At 38.2% G+C, this 14,477-nt stretch overlaps 1 protein-coding gene across 4 annotated transcripts in view; it reads left to right on the plus strand.

Moving 5' to 3' along the window:
* The window catches only part of RSU1 (Ras suppressor protein 1), a 220,415-nt gene that overhangs the window by 141,709 nt on the left and 64,229 nt on the right, over positions 1-14,477 (plus strand). The window lies entirely within an intron of this gene.

A 14,477-nucleotide genomic window follows, 5' to 3' on the forward strand; every position in this document is an offset into this window, starting at 1 on the left:
TTGATACGATTTGCTTCCATATTTCAGATTGTGTTTTTGTCATCTGAAATATAAACAACACACTAAAGTGCAGTCGCTTCTGTTCAGGCTCAGTGAAATTCACTGATCCTATGTACCATGTTTTTACAGAAATTCTTGATTTCTAACAATAATGCAAATATTCTTATCCCCATTTTACAGAGAAGAAAATGGACTCATAGCAACCTAAGTGACTTTCCCAGAGTCACATGCTAGTAAGTGGAGAACCCAGAACTTCTGACACCAAAGTTTAATGTTCTTTCTATTCTTACCTATGCAGACTCTCTTGAGTTTAAAGTTCAAAGCTGTCTCTTGCCACTTACAAATAATTAAAATCAAACCTTTCCTGCTAAGGTGGAGGTAGTGGTGGAGGCGAGTAATTTAAAGGCTACTGATATTTAAATTCAGTTGTATAGCCAGCACTTTTTATATCTGTTCTGACCTAGCTGTATCTTAGGGATAAATCACCACTGGCTGTGTGAAGCAACAAGAGGCAACTCTACCTCAAAGTAAAACAACAGAATGGAAATAACAAAGGGAAGGCGTTGGGTAGGGAAGGACAGAGAATAAATGGATTCCAATTTTATACTTTCAGCAGTTAGTTGGATGTGGTTCCGATTTCCCCAGAAAAAAAGACTATTTCTTTCTCCTCATTCTCCTATGCTGCTTAGCAGGTGCTGTAGGGTCAGGAGATTGGCTATAGATATACCATAAAGATCATCATCATCATCACCCAAAGTGTTGGTTTTATGCCTTTGATCAAGTGACTTTTCCTAGGTTACCCAGTTGATGGTGGTAGAGAGTTGCTGGACATTCCAACCATAATTTTCAGATAGCATTGCTTCTCTATGGAAAGACAACATAAGCCATAGATGTATGACCAGAGCAGAAGCCATTTAGCTCCAAGATTTGTAGAATTATGGAAAATTAGAACTGAAAGGGATCTCAGAGGTTATTTGGTTCCAACTTTTTTCATTGTATAAGTGAGTTAATTGAGTCTCTGAAAAATTAATTGATTCTCCCATGGTCCCATAATCAATTCATCGCAATATCTAGAAGAGAACCCAAATTTCCTGTCTCTTAAGTCTTCTACAACATCGTGCTGTCCCCCTAAGCCCAAGAGCTTTACAATTTGCTGAAACCTAATCAGGTTACGCCACTGTTAGTGGATCCTGGAATGGGAAGCCCACCAACCAGTAAGTTGGTATGGAAGAGAGCAGTCCTTCTGTAGCTGGTCTTTAGTCCTACGGACCTTACTGCCTCTCAGATTTCAGTTTTTGGTATTCTGACAGGTGACCAAGGCCTCCTACCTCAGTTGTTTTACACAACAAGCAAGGTTTTCCAGAAGCCTAAGACTACATCATACAACTGTTTTCTCTACATACATATTTTAAGAAACACATGTCAGAAAATGTCCACCATGTTGATGTTCTTGCTTTATTCTCATAATGTTGTTGTAGTTCATATCTGACTCTTCATGACCCCATTTGGAGTTTTCTTAGCAGAGATATTGGAGTGCTTTGCCATTTCCTTCCTCGGTTCATTTTATACATGAGGAGACTGAGCAAATAGGTTAAGTGACTTGCTCAGAATCACACAGCTAGTAAGTGTCTGAGGCCAGGTTTGAACTCAGGATCCTTACTCCAGACCTAGTACTCTATCCACTTGGTTACTTAGCTGCCCTGTTGGGTCCTGGAGTCAGGACCTTGAGTTCAAATCTGGCCCCACATCCTTTGTGAACCTGAACAAGTTAATTCTGTTTGCCTCTGTTTTCTCATCTGTAAAATGATCTGAAGAAGAAAAAGGCACACTTCTCCAGCATCTCTGCCAAGAATCCTCTAAAAGGGATCATGAAGAATCTAAAACAATTGAACAACAATACAACAGAGGTGGGTATTGAAAACAAGTCCTGTTGTCTTAAATCTCTGAGCAGAATTCTGAGAGCTTTTTACAGTACATATTTTTAAAAAGCAGAAGATTCCAAATAATCTGCCTCATTAGCTGACTGTATGATGAAGGAGGTGAGGACTGAAAATGTACATGTAGAAGGTAGTAGGCAATTATTTTTTAAGTATTGCTTTGTGTAGACATGGCATATCTTATAGCTATTAATATACATGGGATTTTTGTGAACAATGTGATAAGTTAAATCACGCATGGGAGCATTTGCCCAGTGTAATAAAGATACCAACATGGTATAGTCACTTGGAAATCTGCTGAATGCCTTATTTTTCTAACTTGATCACACACGCAAAAAAATTGTATATTTCTAAGAAGGCTAGAGATCAAAAACGAGGTTCCTGTTATGGCAGTTTGGTTCTTCTTAAACAAAAATGTAGAGTGAGTAATCAAAAAGGCCAGGGTTGGGAAGGGGAAGAGCACATCAGAAAATGTTTTTGTCTGAGGTCCCTAAATGGTCTATTATCAAAGGTTGGAAACTGAGTAAATAAGAATTAATGAACCGGGGAAAAGAAGGAAGTGCTCCTTGTAAGTCTTTCCAAAGTAGTTAATGGTTTGTTTGTTATGAGGGAAAGGAAAGTTTGTACTTAAATGTCATTGAGTTCTTAGGATTTCAGAGTCAATAGAGGAATGTCGTCATAAGATGGTCAGGCTAGGGCACAGCTAAGTGGTGCACTGGAAAGAGTACCAGCACGGAAATCAGGAGGCCCGAGTTCAAATCCAGCTTCAGACTCTTAGTAGGGGAATTATTTTGTAAATGTTGTTTTGTATAGATATGCCATATCTTAAATCTATTACTATACATGGGATTTTGTGAACAATGCAACAAGTTAAATCACATATAGGAGCGTTTATTTGCCCAGTATAATAAAGATACTGACATAGGTGGGTAGGCCACTTAATCATGCTTGCTTCAGTTTCCTCCTCTGAAAAATGAGCTGGAGAAGGAAATGGGCAAGCCAATTTGCCAGGAAAACCCCAGTGAGGATCGGACACGACTGAACAAAAACAGCCAAAATCCAGAGCAGTAATGGCTTGTCCAGAGTCTGTGACTTCAGTAATAGGCATCAGAGTCGGGAGTCAAAAGCCCAGCCATTGACTCCAAATTAAGACTCTCCTACCAGACCATGTAGTTTCTTCAAGACTCACCTGAGTGCTTGTGGAGAGCACAGGGGATGAAATCCCTGAGCTCTACCCACCTTAGCCACCCCATCATCTCACAGCACCTGAAGGCCAGAGAGTTCAGGGTCAGCATCTCAAAGCTCCTAAAGGCCAGAGAGCTCAGGGTCAGCTCAGAACATGAGAGGTTTGTGGCCCTTCTTTTGCCTTGCTCCCTAATGAACAGCAGCAGTTACCTCCCAGGGTTTTTGTGAGGATCGCATGAGAAAATATCTGTATTAGCATAGTACCTAGCACAGAGTAAGTATTCTCTAAATATTAGCTTTTATTGTTATCATTAGCAACTACGAATAGTCTAGTATTAGACTCCTATAAGAAAGACATGAAGAATTACAGTATTTCAATCTTGTCAAGGCATTTCTTCTACATAAAAATTTGTAGGTTTAGAGCAATGTATTGTGTTAGATAGAGAAAGGGGCCAGCTTCTAGCAAGTAGCAGTAAGGTGACCTCTCACAGATCATAACCTCTCAATATTTCAGGCAGTTCTCTGAGACTGTAAATTACAGGGAAGCTACCTGTATGCCTCTGTGGAGGGAAGTTTCCAAGCTGCGAGTACCCCCACTGATTACATATATTACAGGTCTAAGGCAAAATAATAATGATAATAATAAAACTTTTCCTTCATATTATTCATTCACCCAACATTTCTTAAGTAAGATACTGTTAGGCATTGGAGATAAAAAGGAAAAATAGGCCATGACTACAAGGAATTTGCATTCTACTTTGTGGGAGTGCAAAGCAGTACAGACCACTTCTGCAGGGCATACATGGAGTGCACGGTAACTTTGGGGGACTGGGGGCATGGTGGAACTGCTTGCATTATTTTAGTGCATATACCCTCAGTGTACAAACACTACTATACAGAATCATTTGCCAGCTTCTCTGTGTTTTGTGTAGTGTAGAAATGATGTATCATTCTGAACTTCATCCTTCAGGTTAGTTCAATTGCATTTTCTCTGGGGTCTATAGATGGATTTAGTGAATGATCAACAATGCATTCTAGTACACAGAAGCTTAGCTGCAGAATAAAAATGCGCTTCTAAAATAAATCTATAAAATCGTCATAGATAAAATGTTGAGGAGATCAAAACTAATCATAGGCAAAGCAGGAAGCAAAATGCAGATATCCAAGAATCAAAATTGTTGTATTCGTCAGAATGACGATTAATTATTTAATTCTAAAGATAGGTACATTACAGTCTCCAAATATATTTCAGGTTTACAATTGACTAGCCATTTTATGTGGTAGAATACCATCTTTGCATATTTATTAAAATTATTCATAACTGACTCCTACATGAGCTATTCAGTTCTTCTGCCTCGATCCAATATATTATCTTGTCTATTTTATCATGGTACTGTAATAGAAATTTGTCTAAATTTTAGAATGATCCATGGAACGTTTTCTGAAAGTAGTATCAGCATCTTCTAAATACATATTTTATCATTTCCATTTGGCTTAATGTAATCACATAGGAAGGTTTAGTAGGACCACCCTGTCTTGACAGTAAGTAATAATTTTTTTAAATAGAGGAATGAAATTCAGTTAGGACTCTTTGTTTAAAACAAAGCAGTATGTAGTTTCACCTTCTAAATGTTTGTGCACATTCTAGGCATCTCAAAACATCTTATGGAACCTTGACAATATTATCAACCCTCATTTACATAGAACAATTTAATGTTTACAAAGTGCTTTTCTTACAGCATCTTGTTTGTTTGGTAGGGGGCTTGCAAGGATGATGTTAGGTGGTTTTATGCATGAGAGGGGGTCTTAAGCAACTTGATTGGCTTGTCCAGGGTCACACATCTAGTACATGTCATCTGGGGCTTGCACCGAAGCTTTAGTTTTATTCTTCAGAGCGTCAGACTAAAACCCTTTTTTTCACTCTACTGGGAAGTCTGGAGAGAGTTCATTTTTATTTAAATGATCTAATGGAAATCTGTGTTTGCTTCCTTGTAAAACACTATTTCCGTTTTAACATACCATTGCAGCCATCCTCACTAAGTTGTACTGGGGAATGCAGGAGGCCAGACAGAAGTTAAATCATGGTGTTTTGTCTCAGGTGTAAAATCAGTTTCAGTGGAGTTGGTAGACAAGTGAAAATAAAATTATAGTAGACATTTCTGTAGAGCTTCAAAGCTGACAAAGCTTTTCCTATATGTTTTTATTTGATTTTCACACCTACCCTGGTAAAGTGGATATTGCTGATATTAAAATATTCATTTTATAGATGAAGGAAATTGAGGATGAGGTTAATTGCCTTACAATTCTCATGGCTAATAAATATCAGAGGTAGCATTACCAGATCTCTCTCTTGATTCGAAGATCCACATTCTTTTCATTCTATCACACTGCCTATAAATGAAGCATGCAGCATTAGAAGGGTGGGTAAGGAGAAGATGGTAGGTTAATAATGTCACATCAATAACAGTATGCATTCCTTAAGCTCCTACTGTGTACAGAATATCTCATTACACTCCCGCCTACCAGAGAGAGCCCAAAGCAATAGTCCTACTTTCAAGGACTTTACAAATTAAATTTGCATAGATTTAAAGTTGGATAGTATAGTTTGACCCCCTCATTTTACAGTGTCTGGCATATAGTAAATTCTTAATAAATATTTTATATATTCCCTTTCTGTGTATGTGTGTGTCTTTCTGCCTGTCTGTCTTTCTCTATGTGTATACACACACACACACACACACACTAATACATCTCTGTCTTACCTATCTTTGTCTATCTATTTGTACATTATCTATCACCTCTCTGGCTTTGTCAGCCATCTATCTACCTATAAGTAATGAAACTTAGGCATAGAACGATTAAGATACATCTTGGACCATGGAGAGATTAAGTAAGAACCAGAATTCAAATACAGGCCTCTGACCTTTGAAGGCCCTTTTTTATTCTTCCCACTTGCCCCCTCCACCTCTCCACTCACTAGAAAATGGCATAATCTCTCTGTGGGGATCAGGTGTTTGCAGAGTACAGATTTCTCTTCTATGATTCAGGGTCTGCCCCCTGGGCTTTACGCACATAAAGATTAAAGCACTTTAGGTTTCATAGATTACAGAATCCCAGCCAGCAAATGAGATTTCTTGTGCTGTATGTGCTATTTACCTGTCTGATTTATCTGCTAAAGGTAACTCCCCTGCCCCTTTCCCCAAAACCTTTTTGTCTTTTACTTACTGAAAACTGAGCTTAGAAACAAAGAAAATGAATGTCAATTATTTGTATTGCATAAAGATTTTTGTCTCTTCAAAGGATTCTCAGCAGGGCTACTTTAAATAGGAATTCCTGTAGTTGATTTAAGTCACAGAATTTCATTGCTGAAATAGCCCTTAGAGATTCTCTGGTCCACAAAAGATAAAAGATCTCATTTTGCAGGTAGTACATCTCAGGCCCAGAGAGGTAATAGGAATTGGTCAAAGTTGGCTAGCTAGTTGGTAGCAGAGTTGAGATCAGATTGCACATCTAACTTTTCAGGCCCATGATTTTTTATGCTCCATGTCTGTCTGTAGAAAGCTATGAAATAACAGCAACAGAAAGAGCGATTTAAGATAAATTGTTAGATGCTCTTGCCAATTGAAGATCAGTCAGCAATTAAGAAGATAAAGGTTTTCTGAAATTATAATATAAATGGGTCGAGGGGGGGAGAATCGTCAAGAAGTGACAATAATCTTTTAAAAGGATCAATTAAAAATCATAATGTAAATCCATGAGGATATATTTTTATTTCTCTCATAAAGAGATGTGGCATCAGGGAGCTATTGAAATAAGGTTATTCAAAAGCATGTGTCATGACCAAGTCATACAGAAATGGTGCATTCTTTTAATCTTCACTGAAAGCCTGCATCATCAGTAGCATCTCTTTGGGAGGTATCCTACTCAATCTGTAATCGGCCCAGAATATTTCTGTTGCGTAAGGGGAGACATACTTGGTTTCCCTATGGACCTGATGTTGGGGAAAAGTTGGGAACATAATGTAGCTCATACATTTGAAAATAAACCATATTTTCAGGAAGATAATTCTTGGGGACTTTCCCACTATTTCCCATTGCTAAACTTTTAGTTAACTCCTGGGGAGAGTGGAATTATCAGAGCACATCTTAATACCTATCAATCCCTGTCATCCAACCCATCCACTCCCTAGTCTTTTCTTTGGTATATTTGTCCTCCATTTGTTCTAGATGGTACTGTGAATAAGAGCACTCTATTGGGAGTCAGAAAGACCTGAGTTCATATTTTTCTTCCAGTAGCTTACTTAGTGGTGTGTTGCTTGTTGTTGTTCGGTCACATCTGATTCTTTATGACCCCAGTTAGGGTTTTCTTGGCAAAGATACTGGATTGGGCTTGCCATTTCTTTCTCCACTTCATTCTACAGATGAGGAAACTGAGGGTTTTGTCTGTCCTTGTATCTGCAGTAATTAGCACAGTGGCAGATGCCGCATGGTATGGCTATGAGGAAGGTGCTGTGTAAGACTCAAGATGTTACAGAAATGATTGTTGTTATTATCATTTTGCCCCCTCTGATCTCCTGTTTCAGAAATGCCAGTAATTGGTAAAGGGGAAGGAAAACAGGAGACAGGGATGATAGTGTGTGCATAATTTCCTCACAGACTGCTTAAACTTTGAAAATTAAATTGAAATCTTTCTTCCTTATAAAATAGGATAATGTGGCCTTAAAGAAGATGCATCTGCATTGTATATTTTATTGGCTTCTATAAAAGTTTTCAATAAAATAAAGGTCAGCATTTGGCCCATAAACAATATTTGCACACCTCAGTCCCCGTTGTGATCCCTAATGTGAATAGAGGCATAGAGCGGGTGCCGCATTCTACATGAATGTGGGAAAACTTGCTCTGTGGAGGGTGTCTCCTGCCGGTCTCTGCCAACCTCAGCCACCAGAGGCACCCCCTAGGCAAAGGAATTCCCGGAGGAATTGATGGCATGTGGTTGACAGCATGGAGCCGGGCAGGCTTGGCCATTACTCCCATAGTCCACATGAGGTAGATAGGTTTGTAGTGCTTGGAACAGAGTGTGGAACTTGAGAATCATGCAGTCTGAGTCCAATCCCAGCTCTGTCCCTTGTCCCCGAGGTTCCCTGGGTCTTCTTTTCCTCATCTGTGAAAATGGGGAAGGAGGACTGGTGTTCCGAGGGATGTTTCCCACTCTAGAGCTGTGATCCTGCCATCCCATTCTCTTGACATCAGTTTGTAGAATGAGCAAAAATGACGTGATCTTTGACTTTATCGATGGCCTTGTGGGCTCTGTATGTATTTGAGAGACTCAGAAGACTATTTCCTGTGATTGATGGCTCTTTATGTGACCTTTTGCTATTTGCAGCTTGGCCACTTTGCTTACCAGGCTGCGTGGTATCTCTCTGCCTCCCAGGCTGTACAATGGGTGAGATAATGGTACAGGGCTTATTGCACAGAGCTATTTTGAGACTTAATTGAATAATGTTTGTAACCCACATCAAAATCATTAGATGAAAATGCTCAGAGTCATGGGGTGGCTCTTTCCATTTAAGAAAGCCTATATCCAAATGAGTAAATTATACCCTCCATAGTAAACCATTCCTCCCCATCTCCTTTCTGATCCCTTGATGCTTTCAGGATTCAGGCTCCTCTCATCTCATAATTTTGAGGTCGTGATAAGCAGAAATAAGCTAGATTGTTGGAAATAACCCCCATCCTCTCAAGCACAGACCTATTATACCTTGTGACTCATTTAGAGTCACTCCATTTCGAGTTGTCTTGGAACGGGCCTTTCTGAGTTTAACCTCACTTAAAAGAGATAAGTCACAAACTGGCTACTCCCAAGCTTTCTATATTCATCCAGCATATATGTCCAGCTGTGGGATGTGTATTAATCCCATGTAAGCAAGTTAATGACTGTCAGATTCCAAAATGCCGCCAGCTGGGTTTCTTCAGTGAATTACATCTGCTCCTCTGTTTTCCTCCTGAGCAAGATACATCCTGTCACTTCAGACTCAGTCATTTTCTAGAGATAGCAAGCATAACCCCAATAAATTGAGAATAGCAAAACGGACTTTTCTCTCTTACAGATTCGATTTAAATCTAAGCCTTATGTATAATTTTTCAGATTGATAAATGTCCTTCTGTGCCCACATTCTTTGATTCTGCTTTTTAATAATGACAGCAATTTTTTTCTTTAATTCCCTAGATTTTTCCTTTAATTAAAATGATCCTTTGTGAATATTTTGTATGAAAAACTGTGAAAGATCTAACTACAATATATTCAAGTTTAGAGGACTTCTCCTCAGCTCTAATAAAGACTTTAACCAGTTTAAGCATTTCCTATTTCTGCCTGCCTGTTGTCTAGGGAGTTGAGTGGGGTGAGGGAAGGAGTTGCTCATTTGAAACACAAAAATAAGGTTCTACAGCACTGGATAGAATTAGCCAAAATTGTCACATAAGACTTTTACCTCGATGTTGCTCTCTCAAACGTCAATGTGAGCTAGAATATGTATCATCAGATACACGTTTGAAAAACATCCTTTCATTATTCCTCAAAAAATTAGTCATCAGCAAAGCTGATGAATATAACAGTGGGTAGGCTGCTTCTCTTTAAAGTAGAGTATTCATTCTTGAGACAGCCACGCTGACTAATAAAAATTCGTTTCCTGTGTACCCTTGGCTTATGATTCTGCTAATGAGACACATTTCACTAGGTAACTTGATGGTAATAAAAGATGGTAGTAATCAGTGGACCCAGGATCTCCTCCGCATGCTTTTTCCTGCTCCTGAAGCACATCACCACTCATCCTAACCTACTCATCCTGTCTATGTTCCCATATTTTTGTATAAATCCATCATAGCAGAGCTACCCAGCAACCTAAGTTTTCCTCCAAGATTTCATGCACTGGAGGGCAGCACGTGGCAGCTTTCAAGAGGTCCAGAGGCTTTCTAATCCTCATTAAATTACAAAGGGGGTTTAATGTAATCCCTTGGTGTTACAGGTGAGGAAGCTGAGATTGAGAGACATGGAAGTAACTTTCCCATGCAGATAGATCTTGGAAGAGTTGGCCTTCAAGTACAAAGTCCTCCAGCTCCCAGTCAGATACTAACTCTGTTGCCCCAGGCATCTTTTGTGGTCACTGATGACTTTTCTGCCATTTTGGTTTTCACTTGTATGGGATAAACCAAATGAGGGAAACCCTATCCAGTGCAGGTCTACATTTCTTCTGCAATTTATTGTCTTAGAGATTTGCCTCCAGCACTAAGAGGTTAGTGAGTTGCGCACAGTCATATAACTCCTAAGTGCCTGAGATCTAAACAACAGGAACAGAGTTACACAGATTTCAAGTCAGCCTCTCTATCAACTCTGCCCTCGCTGCCTCTCCTGAACCACCTCTCCCCAGCACCTCATTCTGGCAAAGCCTGCACTCATTTGGGTTTCCTTGTTTGGTCACCTGAAAGTTCAGTGCCCTGTGACCTTATAACATCCTGGGTAAGGTTGGAGCCGAGAGCCTGGGCCTTGGCACCAGAGAGAAGTTTGAGGGGCTGAAAGGGCTCCGGAGCTGTCTGAGGGCTGGCAGCCCCACCTCCTCCTGTTCGGTTATGGACCTAGCACCTTCTCAGATCTCAGTAACTGCTTAATAAGTTTATGTCGACGGACAAGTCAGATGGATTGCAAGCTATGTATAAATCCACCAAAGTGGATGGCGTCATGTGCAGTGAGAAGGGAAGGGGATTGACCAGGGCCACATGGCCAGTGTGTATCAGAGGGTCTTAATCCCAGGTCTTCCTGAGACTGGGACTGACTTTCACTCTGCCTGTCCTATCCTCTCTTTAAAAAAATCAGTACTTTCCTTAACTGTGTTTAGGGTGAAAAGTTAAGGTGATATAATACTGTGAATTTGAGCCTCTAAAAATGGAAAGAAAACCAAATCTAGAAAAATAAATTGTAACTTGGGATACTTAACCCTGTCAGTTGTCTTATTCTTAATTCTTTAAATTTTGACTTTTCAAAACACTGTCTCTGTTTTCTGAAAAGCTGTTGTATATGTACCTAACAAGGTAATATAATACAATTTCTTACCCAACAAAACATTTGATTTAAAGAAACCCCGAGCTGCTTCTGTTATCCTGGGCCAAGAAGGATTGTTACCTAAGTTTCCAGGTAAACTGAGAAAAGACCTGGAAGTTCCCATTTTGAGGGAAAATTCTCTAGTGTGAATTTTGAATGCCTATTATGAAACTCTACCACAGCAGACTAGATTCAAATCAATAGTTCTGCCTGGAAGCCACATAACCTCTTGAGCAAAGATTAATGTGGTCACTGCTGGACTGTGTTCTCAATTGCTAAGTATGTGCACTTGTCATTAATATTTTGTTTTTGGCTTGTTTCACTGATGAAACAACCTCAGAGGGATGAAGGTAGAACCAGCCTCCCTCGTCTTGCCTTCCTCAGCATTTACATATTTCCAGGATGGAAAAAAAAGAAGGTTGTTTGTTAGCTGGGAGCATTAGTTATTCTTCTATTTGTATAAGCTTCTGTATAAGATTGAAAAATCTTATTGACAGTTACTGAGCTATAGGTCTCACTCTGAAACAGGTTTTTTGGTGTGTGTTCGTTTTTTTAAACCCTATGTAATTGTTTTTGAGGGGTATAACATTTTGTAGTAGTATACACTGTATTTAAGGAAATATAAGCAGATTCAAGTTTTAACTTTGTCACAAGCTTATATAAATAAAACTGTGTGGAAGACTTGTATATATGGTGAATGGGAATGTTCTCATAAGTCATAAGTAGACTGAAACAATTCTAAAAGCAGTTACTAACTACATTGATTTTTTTTTTAATTTCCTCCTCCTTCTCCCCTAGTCCATTGGCTGAATTCTTGAGCGCATGAAATGTTTAATATTTGCATTAGAGGCTTGTGATTGGTCCTAAGGCTGATACACACATACACACATACATATATATATATTCTTTTTTTTAAAGATACAATCTAGTGATTGTATTTAGTATCTAATGACTCTTTAACTCAGTATTTGCCTCTGCTAAGTCTTTTCAGTTTTTGACATGAATTTCTTAGTTTTCTAAAAATGGAGCAGTGTTTTAGTCAGAAGATATTTTTCAGTGTACTAAAAATCTTAATTAGGATTAGATGTCCAGTATGCACTAACTGACATCCTTAAGTGTTTACTGACTAAACATCATCCCCATAATCATAAGATGTATCTTTATTAGTTGATAGTAATAGTAATAATATGACCATCTGACCTTTATTTAGCACTTTAAGCTTTACTTGGTACTTTACCTATAGTATCTTATTTGATCTTCACAAGAGCCTTGTGTGCTGCAGTAGATATTCTTATTTTCACAATGTTATAGATAAGAATAATGACTTTTAAGGGAGAGGTGAAATATTCTTTGCTTAGAAATATAATTATGAAATTTTTATCAAGTCACTTGTCCTTTCTGTCTTTTTACAAAAGAGAGAAAACATACTGGGACAAATGTGGTGGATGAATAGTGATATCATGATGATGATGATGATAACATTTTATTTACATAGTTCTTCAAGGGGTATTTATATACCCCTCTTCAAGAATAATACTATACATGTATCATCTCATTTGATCATAAAGATTAATTAAAATTTAAGCAAATGCTGTGTGCATTGACTTGTACCACTTCCAGCCTGTTTGTGGCTTCTAGGGTTACAGTGACCCCCTTCCTCTTTGCTTACTGATTGATGGATATATAGCTGGAACCAGCCAGGGCAAAAACAAATGTGGGATAACTTCAAAATGTGATTATTTCCTACTCTAAATGAGAATGCAGTTTTCCTCACCAACCAAGGGACCCATTATTTCTGTTGGTTGTTATCAGTGGAGCCTCATCATTTTCTATTTCAGCTAGACTTCTGGTCCTGTAGGAAATTCCTAATGAAAAAAAAAAAAAGGCATATTTACCTGTTTTTTTTTTTTCTAAAGTGTAGAACTAATTTCATAATATGTCATTATCTTATCAAGATAATTCAGACCACAAAACACATTTAAGCATCTAGCACAGTTTCTGACACATGGTATCCCACTTAATAAGTGCCTTATCAAATGAATTGTTAAAAGATGTAAATAATACAGAGACAAAATAAAAATAAATGAAACATTAATTAAAATCATTTAAACCTAAACACTTTTTGTGGGCTTGGGGAGGGGGGGCGGTTGCTGTGAATTTTTATTAAACATATAAGTGTGGCTTTGGTGGCAGAACTTCTTACTAATGAAAGGACAATTAAGGCCCAGATTTTATTTATTTTTTTTTATTTTTTTTATTTTTTTTGGTCAAGATATGTTGGTAAGGGAAGATTCTTGTCCAGTTATGGATTGGACCAAGTACCTAGCTAGTCCCTACAATTCTATGATTCAGTAATTCTTTTCTAATTTCTATAGTTTCTAGTGGTTTCCATTTGGTCAGGTTTGGGGTTATTTTTTTTTTTTAAGAGAAATTCTTTTGAAGTTTCCTTTTGCATTTTTCTTTAATAATAATAATAATGATAGCTGATATTTATATAATGTTTATTGGGTACCAAGAATGGTGCTATTTTACAATGATCTTATTCAGTGTTCTGGAGAAAAAAATAAGTTGGATAAAAAATGAATTAAAAAAAAAACAGAATTGAAATAAGAGCTCTGACTCAGACTGGTTTTGTAACAGTGGGCAAGTCACTTCATCTCTCCCTGCCCCAGCCTACTCTAAAACTTGGTTATACATACATTGCTAAACTGCATTGGGGGAGGGAGTTTCTATACCAAGAATTCCCCAACTCTCACGAAATTATAAATCTAAAGTGTGTGTGCGCCCATTGCGTGTATGTGTATCTATGTGTGTGTATATATGAATATTTTAAAAATGAAAATAATGTTAAGTTCATATTTTTCCTTTTCTGTTATCTCCTGACTGTCTATACTTGGACTCCCACTCAAATTTAATATCTCCAAAATTGATCATCAAGTTTCCTCAAACCTCCCCAAAAAAATCTGTTCCATTTGAAAACATATAATGCTGCTGCTGATAACTCATTCTCTTTTCTGCCTTTTATCCCCTGCTCCCACTCCATCTCCACATTTAATCAGTTGCTATATCTTGTCAGTTTCTTTTAGAAAAAAAAAATTTTGATACCTTCTCCCCATTCCTGCTGATACCACTCTAGCTGAATCTTCATGACTTAGTCCCTGAAAGTGACAGTAGCCCTCTAGTAAGCTACCATGCCTTCAGCTTCTCCTACCTTTCACTTCCCCAGGTAGTCCATCTTTCATACTTTTGTCAGAGTCAGCTTCC

This window comes from Sarcophilus harrisii, chromosome 5 (genome assembly GCF_902635505.1).
Source record: "Sarcophilus harrisii chromosome 5, mSarHar1.11, whole genome shotgun sequence".
Taxonomy (NCBI): Eukaryota; Metazoa; Chordata; class Mammalia; order Dasyuromorphia; family Dasyuridae; genus Sarcophilus; species Sarcophilus harrisii.